This window comes from Python bivittatus, unplaced genomic scaffold (assembly GCF_059951505.1).
Source record: "Python bivittatus isolate LINGU-HERP-01145 unplaced genomic scaffold, Pbiv_v1 ctg000410_np1212, whole genome shotgun sequence".
Taxonomy (NCBI): domain Eukaryota; kingdom Metazoa; phylum Chordata; class Lepidosauria; order Squamata; family Pythonidae; genus Python; species Python bivittatus.
The window spans coordinates 10,548,441-10,567,455 of NW_028277067.1; the positions used below are offsets into that span (position 1 = coordinate 10,548,441).

The 19,015-nt window shown below is 38.9% G+C and overlaps 1 protein-coding gene across 1 annotated transcript in view; it reads right to left on the reverse strand.

Annotated features, from left to right (window-relative positions):
• The window catches only part of SKAP1 (src kinase associated phosphoprotein 1), a 393,786-nt gene that overhangs the window by 160,471 nt on the left and 214,300 nt on the right, over positions 1 to 19,015 (reverse strand). The gene's annotated exons all lie outside the window — the stretch shown is intronic.

The following is a 19,015-nucleotide window of genomic DNA, read 5'->3' on the forward strand; positions in this document are numbered from 1 at the left end:
GGGAAAATGGGGGAGGGAAAAAGTACATCCTTATCCTTGCCTTGCCATTGTTTCATACGTAGCTGTTTCTACACCATTGCTCTACAGCATGAGGTTGCTTGTGACTGCCATCATTTTTCTTAGGTTCCTTGTCCTCCAAAAAACCAGGTCTCTTCCTGGACAGAGCATCCCTGAGCCTGGTAGGCCAAAGTCTTAAAGAATCCAAACCTGTCATCTCCTTCAGTCAGCTTCGGATGGACTAATTGGATAAGTCTCAGCACCAGGACTGCCTTTACTTGCAATAAAGACAGACAGCACATGCCTATATGCAGCTTTTAAGAGGAGACCCTGTCAGATGACAGTTAGCAAGGGGTGTCATAGCAATGTCAGTTTTTCCTCTTGCAAGAATACCTGTTCTCACTGACAGCTGCTTTCCTGTTGCCCAGAAAGGACTATCTAATGTTTGGAGTTGGCATTTAACTAATGAAGGTTAATTTCAGTACAATACTAGCAAACAACAATTGGACAGTTCTCTGGCAACTTTTAAATTCCCCTAAATGCTAAACACAATTGCACATAAAGTACAAATATTATTATATTATAAATTCCTATTGTACATTAGCAATAAATAAATAAATATAAAAAAGGTGGGATAAACATAGAATAATAATAATAAAATAATATCTTCAGTGCTAAAATGGGATGGGGTTTGCTCTCTATTTATATGCTGTGGCCTCCCTTGCCAGTGCTGGTGGGGGTGGGGGTTTGTTTTGCTCCTCTGGTAGTTCCTTGATTAATCAGCACTGGCAAGGCAGGCCACAGCATATAAATAGAGAGCAAACCCCATCCCATTTTAGCACTGAAGATGTTACCTAGCCAGGTAGTGAAACGTTTGCAAGAAAAGAACCAAGCTCAGGGAACCCCAAGGACTCCACAGTTCAACCCTGAGCTACACATATTCACCTCTATTAATAAAATAATAAAATACTGTTGTATACCACCATTCAAATGTTATTAAATGTTCAAATCAAATATAAGATATAAAAATATGGAAAGTTCACCAAATATTTTATACAGTATATATTTACTAAGAATGATTTTTTTAGCAATTATTTTACAGCAACAAGCCTTTTTCTTTAAACAGACCACAATACTGTCACTGAAAGCTTTCAAGCCCTTTTTAAGCCAGGTATTACAATAAGGTTCTTGGGGATACTTCGCTACATATGACCTTTCTAATAATAAAAATTTAAACCATTTTTAATGGTTAAAGCTAGTGTGGTCATCAACTCTCATGAAATTTTGGTATTCGCAGCTGAAATATGAGATTTGGGGTAAGAATATGATCTCAAGAGACTGCACTAAGAATGCTCAAATCTTTCAAGATTTAGTAATCTCATGACATTTTGGCTATGTAAATAAATAAATACACACACACTTATTTATTTTCATTCTACACAAATTAATCCCCCAGTACCTTTGCTTCCTTATATCCCGCTTTTGCACTGAGAATCACTTTCTTCTTCAAACCACTTAATTCTATTTTTTCAGATCCCATTTCTTAGCAAAACTGTTTCTGGATAACACACAAATCAGCTTGCCAATACTTTTGTTGCTATATGTTTCTTCACTCACCCAGGCTTGTAAAGAAGTCTACAAAAATAATCCACCTGCCAAAAAGTTGACTACCCTGCAAAGAGACAAATAGTCTGTGTTTCCATGCTGGTTGCAGAGTAAGAGAAATCCTGCCCTCTTCAATCAGCATGGAAGTGCAAACCACTGAATTCAGAAAGAAAGAAAGAAAGAAAGAAAGAAAGAAAGAAAGAAAGAAAGAAAGAAAGAAAGAAAGAAAGAAAGAAAGAAAGAAAGAAAGAAAGAAAGAGGGAGGGAGGGAGGGAGGGAGGGAGGGAGGGAGAAGCCTTTTATCAAGTGGTAACTTGACAAAGAATGGAGCAATCCACCAACCTGTTTGATTTATGAAACATTCATGAGGGATGGGGTTTTCTTTCCTCCCTAGTTAGCACAAAAATAAATGGATTGGATTGGCAGAAGTGGGACACAGAAAACTGACCCTTTGCCATGGCCATGACCACTTACCTGGAATTCCTGATTACCTAGTTGGTAAATATAAGGCTAGACTTCATCTGGCTCTTCCTCAGCTTCTGGCATTTCACCCTCAAACTTCTGGGCTCAAGACTGTAATCTCCCATTACATCATTTTACCTGGCAAAACACATTATCTGAAGGTAGTGTTTCAAACATCCCAGATAGCTCAAAGTGCCCAGTCTAACTTGCTTGAAAGGTGAACTGAATAAATGTACTCAGGGGTTGAAATGGAGAGGCAGACCATTGGAATATAGGTGGACGAAGACTCATCTTGAATCTGATAAAGCAAAGTGCAAAGCCAATCTGACGTATTATGCTGTAGCAACCCTTGCAACAAAAAAGCAGTTGTCTTCTGCATATATTGAATCTGATGACAATCAGGTTGTCACATACCACTGCTGCTTTCTTTCAGACTTCAATTACAGAACTATCAGAAGCTTCTTTTAATGTTTTTAATTGGTTTTTGGGGGATAAAATCTTTTGCATATGGGCCTGTCTGGTTGTGACCGCTGATGCAGAGTTAATTACAGAACGGTCTAGAAACTCCCCTTGTATAGTTAGACTGGATCAATTTTAATTTCTGTCACTAGAAGATGTAGACAAGCTGCTTGGAGAGAAACGTTCCACCACTTAGCCTTTTGATCTTTGACCAACTTAGTTTGTAACCTTTAGTCAGAGGTTATCAGAAATGCTTTAGTTAATATTATAAATGCCTGAGAAGGGCAGGATGCCCTCTTATTTAAAGGAGGCAAAATATTAGACCACTTTTTAAGAAGCCTGTAATCTTCCATGTTTGAGTAAAGTGAAAAAGAATGTAGTGGCTTCTTAGCTGCAGATAGTCCTGGAAGAAACTGATTATTCTGTCCCATTTCAATCTTAGTTCAGAGTGGGCTACATAATGGAAATATCCTTTGTTGGCTTGATGGATAATATTTGAATGAGAACTGACAGTGGGGATGCGATTCGATGGTTTCCTCAAATTCATGAACAGCTGAAGTCAACAGCCTATTGTTGCAGAACATTCACAGACCCAGAAACTCAGCGCAAAGTGAGAAAAAATATAGATATGTGAACAATTCTCAGAGTCCCTTTATAAGAATGGAATCATCCCAGTTATATACAGACCATAAATCATTGGTTTTACTGATAAATTGCAAAGATTTGGGGCAGGTACTAATCAGAAACCAGAGATGTTCCCTCCAGATGATAGGTTAGAACTCTAATAGTGAATATTGCCATATAGAATTCATGCTTGCTTTGCTAGAATTACAGTTAGGATCCCAAATGCAAATTAGAAAACAAGTGACCAGAAACAGGGATAGTATCCTTGAGCCTATACTGTTAAGTTCAACAGTGGAACAGTCAAGATGAGTAAAAGAAACTTGTAACTAATTCCAAAAGCCTTCTCATTCAGAGTTACTTCAAGAAACAGTGAAGTCAGCTTGCCAACAATATCAAAATTCTGGGATTGGCTTAGTACCGCCCAAAGTCGACAACATCCAGGAAGCCCTAAATATAACTCTTGTTTTCTTCAGATCATATATATCTTTGCCTAAATATATCTTGGAAACTCAAATAGTGAAGAAAAATGTGAGCCAAAAGCATGGTAGTATAAAGATACATGTCAGGTGATTTGATCTGAAACAGAAGATGATATAGAAGAACTATGAATTAAAGGAAGGGAAATGAAGTGAAATGAGACCCATATCAGTGAATATGAGGAGCCAATATTATGTATGGCTAGAAAGAACCCAAAAGGAGCAGAAACAGGAACAAGTTAACAAGACCTTCAATTATGAAATGTAGACTAATAAGCAGTTTATATGGTTTTCTTATTCTGAATAAGCCACTTTATCGCTGCTAACTGAAAGTACAAAGGAAATTTTTATAAGAAAGCGTCAACAGAAAGACTGGTTACCCCTCAAAGCTTCTTGGTCTCATCTAGTCTTTGTACAGCTTACTATACACATTTAAGGGATGAAGATTCATAGCTTTGCAAATCAAGTACAGTGGAACCTCGGGTTACGAATGCTTCTGTTAACGAACTTTTCGGGTTATGACCGGCTCCAGCCGCAAAATTTTGCTTCAGTTTGCGAACTCCGCCTCGGGGTACGAACAGGATACGTGGCCATTTCCCCTCCCATGACACGGTCCGCGGCCATTTTCCCGCCCCTGACACGTGGTCCGCGGCCATTTTCCGCCCCTGACACGTGGTCCACGGCCATTTTCCGACCCTGACACGTGGGCCGTGGCCATTTTCCGACCCTGACACGTGGGCCGTGGCCATTTTCTGCCCCGACACGTGGTCCGCGGCCATTTTTACGCCCCTGACACGCGGTCCGCGGCCATTTTCCGCCCCTGACACGTGGTCCACGGCCATTTTCCGACCCTGACACACGGTCCGCGGCCATTTTCTGCCCCTGACACGCGGTCCACAGCCATTTTTCCACCCCTGACACGTGGTCCGCGGCCATTTTCCGCCCCTGACACGTGGTCCGGGGCCATTTTCCGCCCCTGACACGTGGTCCGCGGCCATTTTTCCGCCCCTGACACGTGGTCCGCGGCCATTTTTCCGCCCCTGACACGTGGTCCGCGGCCATTTTTCCGCCCCTGACACGTGGTCCGGGGCCATTTCCCGCCCCTGACACGTGGTCCGCGGCCATTTCCCGCCCCTGACACGTGGTCCGCAGCCATTTTCCCGCTCCTGACACGCGGTCCGTGGCCATTTTCCGCCCCTGACACATGGTCTGTGGCCATTTTTCTGCCCCTGACACGTGGTCCGTGGCCATTTTCCGCCCCTGACACGTGGTCATAGGGAGGGGGACTCTCCCTCCAAGCAATAGCCGCCTCCCTGTCCTCCACGCCAGAACGGATTAACGGTAATTACACTGATCCTTATAGGGAAATTTGCTTCGGGTTGCGACCAATTCGGGTTGTGGCCAGAGTCACGGAACGAATTAAGTTCGTAAACCGAGGTTCCACTGTATAATACGGCTGTAAGTATATTAAACTCTTGCTATGGTCTAAATGTTAGTTCTTTTGTCCCTGTTTCTGACTATCATTAAAGAGGTTATTTTACATATAACATATTGAACAACCCTGCCCACCTAAAAGCTAACAACATATATGAAACATCTTAATCAAGTTATTAACAAAAGAAGATTACTCTGTTACACAATTTAGCCAGACACAAAGTCAGATACGAAACTCCATGGCCCATTGTTCCTATAGAAGCACCATGCCCTCCCTCATGATCAGCATTAAGGAAACCAATCAAGGGACAAAACATTTATAGAGCAGCAAATGATAAACCTTGAAAATAGTTCTCTTACTTAATACATTCTGTTACCTTGGATTCATGGTGACTGATAATTTGTCACTTGCCTCAAGATGTGTTGCTGCATCTGCCCTTTGGAACAACATCCCCCTGAGATCGGGATCATCCCGACCCTGCCTGCCTTTTGAAACTGGGCCAGGAAGTTATATGAGCCTGTTTTACATGATTGAATGTATGAATTGCCTTTGGTTTGATATGTTTTAATTTCTCTGGTTAATTGTTTACTATTTTTAGACCTTTGTTAGCCACTTGGATTTGTATGGCAAGTGAGTGGCCATATAAACTGAAATAATAAATAAATAAGAAAGGAATGGTTACTTTATGTAGATGTATAATAGGGTGTGAAAAAAACATTAAAAACACAATGGGACATATATCTTACCAAAGATTACCAAAGAAAGAAGAACTTCACCAATTCCTATCTCAGATATCTGAGTTTCTCAATGACTTAGTAAAAGGATATTTGCAAATATTTACAAATGTTAAGTAGACTTTTAAAAAGTAGAAAAGTCCTGCTAATAACAGGAACACTTAATGTGTTGTGCACTCAGTCTTGTGCACAAAACTACAATACAAATTACTCCTAATGAAAACCAGAATGAGGACTGGCCTGTAAGAAGCAGAGCAGGCCAGCCATGATTTACTAATAATTTGTGTAATAAGTCTTACAGATTTCCTTATTTTCTTAGCCAAAGAAATATATTTGTAATATATTATGATGGAATCCAAGTCACCCTTTGGTCTTTCCAAGATAGAAAGTTACCCAATAAGGGCGACTCTTTGTCGCATCTAATATAAGTTGTTGCATCTTAGCAGTGTTCATGCATCCCATCTACAATACCTAGTATGTTCTTGGCCCTAAATAAAACATGAAAGAATTGGTAATTTCTCCTCTGAGGTAGGATAGTCTTCCTTTGCCTACTCTTCCTTTTTGAGGGAATTGGGTTGAATTTTAATGGCTCCTGGATTTTAGCTCTCTGTTTTTATTACCATGATGCTTCTGTATTTATTTTTATTATTCCCAACATTTTTAAGTATAGAATTCAAGTCAAAGTGGTTTCTTTTCTCCAAATATTATTCTGCAACTGATAATTCTTATTGAAATCCACATGGTTTAGAAAAATGTTCTCTAGAAATGTTTTTCTAGAGAAGTGGGTTCCACAAACACTAATCCTGGAAGCAGTTAAGAGCAAACACATTTCTTTTTTGTCTAGAAATTTACTTGAATTCAATTAGAGCAAGTGGAAAGTGGGGGCAGGGAGACAGAGAGAACCATCATAAATATGCTATGCCTTCCCAAACTGACACTGGGGCTGCATTTCAAGTCTTTAAAAACACATCTGTAGGAAATCAAGTAGTTCCATTGGCTCCTTTGGCATATTTATGGTCACTGGGAAGAGCTTATGGGCAGAAATCTGACTGAGTTATAAGGAGACAAGTAAAAGGTCAGTACATGGATGGACAAGGGTGAAATCTCTTTTCTTCTTTGCTACGGCCTAGTTTTCATCAAGGTAATAATCTTGTGCGTGGCCTGTACCAATTTTATTGCAGGTGGAGGGTGATGTAATTGAATGCTCCACAATGAACAAAAGATTCCTACTCATAGAAAGCTCACGCATCAGGGAAAAGCCTATGTTAGAATCCCTACCCTTCATATCTAAAGGCTAGTCTTCTGCATCTATTACATGAACTCCACTGCACTAAACTGGTACAGCCCAGAACAAGTTCTTCACATCAGTGAGAAATGAGTACACATTTTAATTCAGCACATAGGACTGTGTGAAGTTGAGCATATTGCCTCCTGCATTGTTTCCAGTCTGCACAGAATATTTTCCTTTCTCAAGAAGACTTCATTTTATTTTGAGGTGAAAGCGATCACAATGTGTTTTAAGAGAGACACTTTTGCAGCAAAAAGATGTAATTCTAACATGTTGCCACAGGGAAGCACTATAAGATTAGTATGTACATGTGGGGTCTGTGTGTGTGTGTGTGTGTGTGTGTGTGTGTGTGTGTGCCTCAGTTTTATATTAGCACCTCAGTTTTCTTCCATTAATTCCTGGGAGATTTCAAAATATATAAGGCAATATTGTTTATTAGATCAGCTCCTGTTGGTATAAGAAAATGAAATCTTCAAATTTCAGTCAGAAATCTCCCATGGAAAAAAGAATCAAGTATAGGGAAAATTGTCAGCATTAATAGTAGTGAGGCTCAAGCCTACATGGATATCATAACCTTTCACTTGGAAGTTCTGCTCCACAAGCAAATTAGAAAGAATGCTTATCAAGATAATAAGCATCCTATAGAATATGTATACTGTCTTGTCCCTTAACGCTAGTTATCTATAGCTGTCCTCTACATTCCAATTCAAGGTTAAAAAAATGTCTATAACCAAAACAAATTAGATCAAAGTGTAAAACTGTGAAATATGTGAATAATACCTAATACCAAATAAGTGTAGGATTTTTGTCCTAAGTATTATGCTAGTTTGTAACAGGGAGAAGTAACTACCACAGCACAACTAGAGAACGGATCTGTTGTTAATTAAAGTTACTATTGGTGGTGCATGTTCACAGTATATTCTCATGCCCAGGGTATTACCACACTTGATTATGCTTCTTCACTATAAGGGTACAAAGTGGCCAGCCATTCACAGATTCACATAGCTTTTTCGTGTGTAATAGCAGGAAGCCTCTCAAAGGCGAGCCAGTTTCATTTCATTTCCACCCTTATACCCCAACCCCCCCCCCCCATATTTTGGTGGCACAACATTTGAGTTGTTGGAGGGGGGCATTGGAGGATTTTCAAGAGTGGAAATAAGAACAGTCTAGCTCCCAGATGCTTCTTGCTTTCATTCCTGCCATTAAATCCCCAACCTACGTAAACACCCCATAACTTCCTGTGATGTTATTATCGTTGTAGTGACATCATCTACAGACCTCTGTTTGACCAAGGGAATAAGTAAGTAGTGGCCCCTGACCCTGGAAATCTCCCCAGTATATAAATGATTTAGCAATCTGAGGTAGTACTGTTAAGTCATTGACCTATGGCAGTGATGACGAAACTATGATACATCTGTCAAAGGTGACATGCCTCAATGTTTTAAGTGACATGCCAGTATTCACCAACACCTGACAGTTATTCTCCCTGTTTGAGTTACCAAAGAAACTGAGTTTGTTTTACTCGCATTTCATTTTTGTAATTATTTGACGTTTGTTTATATAACACATAGCACCACACATGATTGGACTGTATTTTTTTTTTAATAAATGAATATGTAAAGAATTGTTTCTCTTTTGTTCCAGGGGAGTGATGGGTGACACGCTAGCAGAGTCAAGTTAGGCATTTTCTGAATTTTTGACATGCCAAGCCCAAAAGGTTCGCCATCACTGACCTATGGCAAAGGGTATATGTCCATATTATGGACTCTCAATATGCCCCTTCCTGATACATTGCAATAATGATCACTTGTTCAAGAAAAAGAATGTTGGAAGACAATTAACACCAAATTAAAAAAAGGATTAGGATTCCTAAGTAAGCTACTGCTCTTCTTAATCGGGCAAAGCCGAAAGCTAAGTTTCCTAGTATTTATGGTCAGATGCAGCAAATTCAACAGCAGGGACTAAAGTTATTGTTCCCATTACTTTCCATACATGAAGAGGGCATTATGCTGCAAGCATATACTGACCCTTGCAGCTTACAAGAAAGATTCTAACCTGATACACTGAGGTGCCTGGTTGAAATCTTGAAGGTGTACATAGGCTCTGGCAGTGCATATACCTCTTTATTCCAGAGCGATTATAATCCTTTTCCAGCCACCTAATGCCAACCATTGCCATGCAGGGAGAAGGGCTTTTAAGTAGCTATAAACGATAATAGCCATCTTATAGCTTAATTCCAGAATCTGTTTGCAGTGCTGGGATTCCGCTGCACATCCTGTGAAGCTCTAATAAACATGAGCATACTTTGAAGTGATACCTTTCCTTCACTGTTAGCTAACCAGCCAAACATCTGTAATCTGGAAAGTGGCCATTTATACTATGAGGGCCTAATTTTAGGTATGTTTTATTTAAAAAATTATACCCTGAGACATTAGCTTTCTTTTCTAATGACTTCTGGATTCCCTTAATTTGCAAAATATTCTCTAGCTTTGGAATTCCAGGTTTCACCTCCCTGAACTGGATTTTTGGTGTGATTTTATTGGGGGGGGGGGGAGGAAGGTTTTATAATATTTTAAGTAGATTGCCTGATTTATTACAGTAATGCAGTAGCATTTTTCTATTGAATACATTTTGCCTCTAAATACACTTCTCAAAAACTGCTGAATTCAGCTCTCTTTCCAATACCTATCTATCCAAATCTTAGCAGTAGAGGAGGAAGATATGTGTAAAGACTCTGATTAAAGACAAAACATTATCAGCAAAAGGCAATAAAAATATTGATCTTATTTTCTGAATCCTACTTCAAAAAATGTAAGTAAGTGACAAGGCTGCATAAAGAAAAGTAGATTCAGAAACAGCCCTTCCTATTACCTGTTCAGCTCTTGATAACACAATAAATCCAGAATGGTGTAATAAATCAGTAGTTATTATAAGATGTAAGACATTCAGATATATAGCTACCACAATGAAAAAAATTGTCAGTGCTCACAAATCAGCATTTTATTCAAGATTTCAGAACTGACAAGGTGATATTTAGGAGAAATAGCTAAGTTTTAATTTTAAAAAAAAATATTTTTTTTATACTGAAGTATAAAATCTACAGCACCAAGAAAAAAGAAAGAAAAGCTAAATATATTATCATAATTAAAATAAACTATATGTGACCAAAAAGAAAAGAAAGAAAACAGAAAAAAGTCCATATAACTACAGATAATAATATAAAATTAATTCAATCCTTAAGCATATCATTAAATCTAGACTATAGAAACATACTGTGTCATCTTGTTTTTAGTCTAAGCCTTAAAAGATGCGTCCAAAGCCAAATTTTCACACAGCAGCTGCCGAAAAAATAACACACAGATTTGCTTTTCAAAGTTTCCCATAGGGTGTGTGCACACACACACAAAATGCCTGCATTGATCCTAATGTCTGCATAACACATCCTAAAAGATGGTATATTGACTAGTTTTTGCCTGCTGTTCTGCAAAGATAGTTCAGACAAGCCATAGGTTTTTTCCTTTCTTTCTGCAAATGTATCTGCTGCACTGGGTACAGAGCAGCCTATTAAGGGTGGGCAATTACAGAAGCAATCCAATTAAGACATCTGGAATCTTTATGCACCTTAAACTTGTGCACTAACATGAACTTCTCAGTCACTAAACCAAGTCTATCTAATCAAAACAGAGCTCCAAGCATCTGTTTGCATAGTTCTAAAGACATTGTTCAAATTATCATGTGAATATCTCAAGTGTTCAGTTTCTGCATTTTGCTACTTGATGGAATTTACTCACAGGTTTTTGAAAAGTCGGAAAAGAAAGAAGGGTTGACAGAGCGGAAAACAGCTCAACAGCCAGACAGTACTTTATGTACAGAAGATCCTTCATTCAAAGTCAGGCATTTCCATTTTAAAAGATCTCAAGAAACAATGCTGCAGAACTTCTCTGCCTGAGAACTCAGGATGTTGGGCAGAAGGATCATGATCTTACATGGAAAATACAGCTGCCATGCTTCTAAAGAGTTCCAAATTGGGAGGCTAATGGCTTACTCTTCCCAAAGCTGAAAAATGGGAAGAAAAAAGCCTAGTCTATCCCCACAAGCAGGAAAATTCATATTATGCAAATGCAGTGAATTAAAAGTAAAGAAATCTGCCAGAAACTGATGGCAGGAGAAGTGAGGGTATATACATATATGTTAAAGAAACATGAACACATTGGGCACTTTCAAGCCACCACCACTTTTATTCCTCAATCTCTCAAAAGCTGTTTAAAGATAATCTGCATCCATCTTCTTACTGCTAACCTTGCAATATTGAGCAAAGAGCAAAGACTTGCTGCCCCATGCTGAGCTCCTGGAAAAACAAAAAATCCTTCATCCCCAGTTATGCAGAATAAATAAATTTCTTGCAATCCTCCCTCCAAAACCCTTTACTTCATGGTGCGTCTGCTTGTCTGGGCTTCATGAAAAGAAAAAAGGGGGAAACAACCTTAAATGATTCCTATGAAAGGGATGTTCCAAACTATCAAATCATCTTCCTCCTTGAAATATCTGCTAAGACAATTGAAACCTAGGAGCTGGGGGATGGGGCGCAGCATTTTTTAAGAAAGATGCTGAGCAAACAATTAAGCATAAGAAGAATGAAGGCATGAAGTGGGGGAGAACAGAAGAGGAAATTATAATGACTTTAGAACTAAATGTTGACCAGATGATGAGAGAAAATGAAGGTAGTTCATTCAGAAGCAAAAAATCAAAGGGACGTGACAAAGAGAGAGAGAGAGAGAGAGAGAGAGAGAGAGAGCGAGAGAGCGAGAGAGCGAGAGAGAGAGAGAGAGAGAGAGAGAGAGAGACCTGTCTGAAACAAATTCCAACTGATGTAGAAACATTGGAAAATAAAGAAATTGTGGATTATAAAACAGAGATGACAGCCAAAGTGGAAATACAAATGATAAGCCAAGAAATGAAAAATGACCTGGGCAAAGACTTATCATTGAACTTACAAAAGAGGGTTTTTAAAGCCTTGAAGAAATTTTTGAGATGGGAAAAAGAAAGTTTGAATGGAGATTCACTCCTATGACAGCAACTTGATGAATTACAGACCAAGATTGTCAGAAGCAAAAGAAAGGAATATAAAGTTGACTCGTTTGACCAGGGTTAAAATAAAAAATACTTCTATAAAATTCTGGAAACCCTTTATGGACTTTTTGCTGATACTTGGACAGAAATGACAATGATTTTTGGATCTGTGAATGGATAAGGGGGGTGGTATGGGAAGAAGTGAATTATGTATATAATCTTACAGGGAATGGGGAAATATTAAATCTGCCTGCACTTGTTGCAAGGAAGATTGGGAGTCACTTCTTCCTTTACTTTTTTCTTCCTTTCTTCCTTTCTTCCTTTCTTCCTTTCTTCCTTTCTTTCTTTCTTTCTTTCTTTCTTTCTTTCTTTCTTTCTTTCTTTCTTTCTTTCTTTCTTTCTTTCTTTCTTTCTTTTTCTTTCTTTCTTTCTTTCTTTTTTGAACTTTGTATTTCTTTTCTATTTTTTTTCTCTTTCTGATTTCATTTTGTATTATTTTTTAGTATTGTTAAACTCTTCAATAAAAAGTATGAAAAAAAAGAAGCAAAAAACAAAACCACTCTGTTTTATAGATCTATATGCATGCACACCATAACATGGATTATACTAAACATATATATTTGAATTTCAGGAATGCTAATCACCAATGAAGTGACTTAGAAAGACTTGAAGAAGTTTGTTTGTTTGTTTATTTGTTTGTTTGTTTATTTATTTATTTATTTTATATAGCTGCCCATCTCACCACAGGCGAATCTGGGTGGTGTACAACAAAGCTAAACACAGTAAAATACATTAAAATATATATAAAACAAAATAAAACAGAGAATAAAAGGCAATTAAAAATAAGGGAGCCATCTCACTAATTCCCCCGTCCTCTGGAGTCCCCAGGCCTGCTGGCGTAAGTTCAAGGAATAAGACTGCAGATGAAACAGGGAAATGCCAGCTCCAACAGAAACAAAGTAATAGCTCTTGCTGAAAAATTAAGCACCTAGCACGCTAAGAATGAGGATGATGTATGGCTTATAGAGCAATACATTCTGACCTAGAGCTACAGGGATATAGGCAACAACTGGTTGCCTACAGGAGTATAGGCAACAACTAGTTTGGATGATAATCTGTGAACACAGCCTTTCTTTTATAGGTAGTAATGTACAGGTACCAGTGCAATCACATCTGGTGTGCCTATACTGGTATGCATTTCTGCAACACTGTTGGGTGCCCCAAACCCTGGGCTCCATGTTTTGCTGCTTTAAGTACACTTAAGGCATAGAACTGTTTTAGTGTGCCTGGTGCTGTTTTCCTGACATGCACAGAAGGGAGAGAGTGCTAGATACATTTGGATCCTAGATGGTTCCATTCTACAAATTCCCATCACTGCCTCCTGACTGTGTGCCTGGCTGCTCTTCTCATTCTGTCCCGATGCCTCTGCAACCTTCATACTAAAAGTGCAAATCCTGGTAAGTGCTGCCTAGCCACCCTCCATCAAACTTCTGCAGCAGTGGTAGCTGGGGTTATTTTAGTACCAAGTCACATGTTGTTACCTGGAATTGAAGAGGGCAGGAGAACCTGGGCAAAGTGGGATGTAAAGACAGAGCAGCAGAAAGAGGAGGTGTAATATTTTGCATTTTATAGCCGGTTAGCACAAATCAAACCAGATACCACCATGGAGCTGCAAAAATCCAGATGATCAATAGATGGCAGGAAACGCTTTGCTGTAGTCTGGTAATCATCTGGATCTTTACAACACAGACATACTAGCTCTATTCTGTCACATGACCATGACATTTCAAGAGGGTAAAAGAAACGTGCATTAGTATCCTGTAGAGTCCCAAATGTTTTGAGAGAATTGGGACAGAAGAATCCTGCCTATTTTTTTTTAATTCTGAGTAGAGGCCATTGCAGAACTATAGAGATTGTGAAAAAGAGAGGGAGAGAGAGATAATATACATCAAGTCTGCATCCCAGACCAATTCTTTCATATCCACTTCTGTCAAAAAGCAATTATTTTCCAAGCATGATCCTCACAGAGTTCTCTTTAGCAAGAGTTATTGAAGTGGATGGGATGGGCTTACAAGACTTCCAGCAATTGAACTATTTTCAATTTAGAACCAACACATCTCCATATCCCCTCTTTCTAACAGCCTTTTGATGAACTGGCAAAGAGGAGGGTCTCTTCTCTGATAAGGGGAAGTTTGCAGCTGGTTATTGCATTAACAATCTCCTGAATCTCTATCAGTCTGGGAACCAACAATTGCAACTACCCTTTTTCAAAAGCACTACATTATAGCTGATCAATTTTGCAAGTGAGAGGAGTTTATCCTGAGTTAGGACTTTCAAGAAGTCAAATTTTATTAAAATTCCGAGAAAAAAGCTGAAAAATCTCCAGAAGTAACAGCACTTTCTAACTAAGCCTAGACCTACAAAACCTTGACTACTTTCAAATTTATTGGTATAGAAGTATGTTTAGATTTGCTTTCTCCTAGTGTGGGACTCACCTTGGAATGGAAGACAAATTTCCACCAGGTCAATTATATTTTTTGTACAATGGGGTCTACAAAGGAATATGGATATAATCTGAGAGCGAATAATTCCAGTCAGATAGAATCTTGTCTGCATCGGACTCTGCAAGTATACACAGAGAGCAATGTTTAACAGATTGCTGAATTCAGAAGTAGCACCAAAAGATGTAAAGTTGAGAGACCACTTACCTTCATTATCTCTTCCACAAACACCCTGTCTGAATTTATATGCCTATGTGGATTTGCTTTGATGATTATGGACAAAGGATGTCTTCAGGCAGAAAAAGGGATTATGAAGAGAAAGAAGCTCTTTGGATGTTGGGTTTGTTACAATTAGACTCACCCCTGAAGCAGGTAAAAGAGTTTCCCTGCCTGGGGAAGATGAGACTGTCAGAGGCTCATATATTTATACTTTACCCCGTTTATAACATCCTTCAAGCCTTGAGCTAATCTTGAACAATGTCATCAAAAATCCTTTCATTATTTATATTGTTAGAAGAACAGCATGAAATAAAGATTAATTTAGGGAAGGGAAGTGCCTGTGACTCAGATCTCAGGGTTTCAACTAATGCAGCCATCTTCCCAGTAACAAAAGCCTACTTGTCTATAATTTCTGTATTGTTCAAAAGCATTGCCATCAAGGATTAAATCACCATGGAGCTAGTTCTTGGATGACATTTGCAGCCAGGTTTGTCACACAGAAAAGAAAGAAAGGTGAGAGATGTTGAGATCTTTGAAATGACCACCATCAAAAGAGAACATTCATTTCAACAGATTCAATATCCTATAACCATATCAGATACAAAATATCTATTGCTTATATGATCTGACATTAAAAGATCCCTGTGAAATTATAAGTTCTATACTGAAAGGAAAACAGTTTGTACATCATTTTTATGAATATGTATATTTTATGTATTCTTAACCTAATACATTTTTGCATGTGCACATTAAAAAAAAACTGTTTTTCAGTTTACATGGTGCAAATTATGTAAATTATTCCCATCCTTGGCTTACAATAGACAGAAAACAACAACCAGAAAGTTGTAACTGAAGGAGGGTACACAGGAATACTACTCATACAGTATATCTCCATTTTCACCTGTAAGGTATACAACCTTACATGCGAATCCATAAAATATTCTGGATCTTCTGGGAGCACTGTACATGCTCTTATGGATTCTTTCACATACCCTATTAGCTGGGATGCAAAGATATTCTTCTAACTATTTGTAGAGGACATGAATTCAGGAAAACAGGCTTTACCTTATCCCCAGCCCTCTATAAAAGCAGCTGCCATTTGTTTTTAGCTGTACTGGTTTCAAAGTAGTGTTTTCCTCTTCTCTTGATACAACAGTCTTTAATGCTGTATTGAAGATGTTGGTAAACATGCCAATAGGAGCTGGTAGCTGGTTACTTCCTATGGTATGAGCGATTGTGGGGAGGGTGGATAAGGAATGGAAGGACACTAAATATAAATAATCAACAAATAGAAGGTCACAAATGCAGGTCACAGGGATAGCTGAGCACATGGGTTGAAGCAGAAGACAATGTCCTTAGTGTTCCTTGCAACCCCAGTGCACCAGTGATTGTCATTCACACATTTCTGAACATAAGTCTACTGGTGAGTAAATAAATGACCAGCTGACAGATCAATGGGGTGGAAGACCAGCCTGAGATGAATGCACCATGCAAGTTTCCTTTCTTTTCACCTACACCTCTCCTGTAGAATTGTGACTAAAATGAGCCCAGCTGACAGGTTGATGATGCAGTGGGCAAACCTAGAATGTCCAAAAGACCTGCATTAGTTGCCTGATATTTGGACAACTTGAGTGACAATTAAAACCTTCCCAGGTACTCATCTACACTAGCCCAAGCCTGCCCTGCCAGAGTTTAATGAAAGTAATAGGTACTCATTTATTCCAGTGTCTGGTGACACTAGATAGGAGGGGAAACAAAGCAGGGGAATCTACAATCCCTGCCCTTAAATTTTCCCATTGTAAAGCTGCAAGGGCAGAACCATTTGCAAGCCTTATTACTGAGGCTGATTAGAACTCAAACATTGGGGCAGTGCAAATTATGACAGCATACTTTTCTGCCAACTCAAGGACTGGAGTAATGCATATTAACTTGGCCCTGAGGAAGAGCCTATGAGTTTATATTGAGGCAATAATGAATCTAACCGATTATCCAGCAGTGAAGTGAGACCGTGATCTACAATCATGCTTGGCTGATACATTGCACTAAGCTGTTGTTTACCTATTGTTTGCTGGGAAAAAAAGGCTATTCATGCTACATGTGAAGCTGCAAATTAGAGTTTATAATCCAAATGGCTGAACTGATACAATATGATAAACTAGAACCAAACAAATCACAATATGGCTTAACTCATGTTTGCCCATTCTCAGTTTGCCAACTTAAAGAAGGGCCCATTCACATAATTATCATACTACCAGTGATAAGATATATAAAAGGGTCTCTGACACAGGTAAAATGCAAGTACATATGGGAGAAGCTATTGTTTCACATAAATTAGTTTTATATCATTTAAAGTTTTACAGCTAAAGAACAATACCTTGAATTTTATAAGCATACAAATTAGCAGACACTACAGTTGATGCTTGTTTGGTGTTACATTTAGTGACATGTCAATAAAGGGCACATCTGAAAATCTGCCTACTGTATTTTTGCAAACTGAAATTCCTGAATATTTTTCAAGAGCAATCCTATTCTATTAACCTGGACTTCAAGATCTGTGGGTTCCCTCCTTTGCGCCCTATCAATATTACCTGCATATTTACTTGGAACTTTTACCATGGCTGCAACTTGGCTTTCAAACTTCCTACCTAGGCTGGGTGTAATAAGGCGTGCCAAGGTCAGATCAGCCCCGCCTTTCAAGTACTTTGGTCCTGAGATAACCCACATGTGGAGATGAACAGGGACTAGAAAATTAGGTACCTTTGCTGCCACCACCCCTTCATGACAACCCAGTTTCTCACTTCCACACCAGCCCTTTGGTGTGGAGAACCAGGGGAGGATTAAAGGGGAAGGGAAGCCTGGGTCTGGCTAAGCTATGGGAAGGGAAACCAAACAAAATTTTTGGAGTTGATAGCTCAGCCAAACTGAGTCAGTGCTAGAAGGCAACCAGTCAACATCAGGATTCACCCAGAATAAGTCAACTTCATTAAAAGTGACGACACACAGGAAAAAAAAGAGAGAGAGAAAATACAAAACCCCTATTGCAATTCTAGCCTCACACTCCAGACTAGACTGGTTTTATACTTTAATCTACTATCCAAATGCCTCTCTGAAAATGAAAACAACAAAAACATCTCCCCATTTTCCAGCTTAGCCTGTGGTAACCCCCCTCCATCCAGAACTCCAGCCATCTAAAAAAAAGGACAAACCTCTTCCTGCCCCAAACCTGACAGACACCCCCCCCCTTGTCCCCTTTCTATTGGTTGTTAGGGTTCAGGTGATTACCCCTGGGGACCTAAGGCTGGTTTGTTATTTAAAGAGCCAGCTGTTCCCCACTACAGTTGCCTTGCTACAATTCTGATGGGCTTCCAGAGCTCTTCAAACTCTTTGGTTTTTAAAGGCAGGGTTTGCCTTTTTCACCTCTTAATTTCATTTCTCTTGGCACAATATCCTTAATTTTAAGAATGCATTTAATTTGTTTCCATCTTCTTTTTTATCTACTATTGCCTATTACGGCTTTATGTTTTATTGTATTTTAATACTAAGCTGTGATTGATTTGAAGATTTTACTCCAGTAGCAGGATAAAAATTTTTGTAACACATACATTTGGGACTAAAGCTCTGTTTTGTTGCTGCTGCTGCTGCTGCTGCTGCTGCTTTTAGTAGAGCTGAATATCATTCTTTTCGATTTAGAAACAAGATACTGCTAAAACCCCCAGACAGAAGAAAATAGCCACAGAGCATTAAGGTCAGCTCAATATTTTTGGAAGAAAGTATTTCAGTTCCAACAGGAACTTTTTGTCCTTTTAAAGTTTCTCCACAGAAGGAAAGGAGCAGCAAATGCCAGTGAAGCTCTTTAACTGACATAAGTACCTCCTGGCACACTGGAAAAGATGGGGATAGCCACCAATGGAACCGGTGCTGACGCCACACAAAGAATTTGTAACTTGCATGTCGAGATGACATTTATAGGGCTCTCAGATTGGAAACTGTACGTTTTATTACACTCCTTGTCAAAAAAAAAAAAAATGCAGTTCCACCAGAGGTTAGAACGACAAGGGAGACCAACCAATCAATATTGGAGCCTCTAATATCTAGGCTGAACAAAAAAATCATTAACCTGTTACTTTTATGATTTTGTTGTGCTT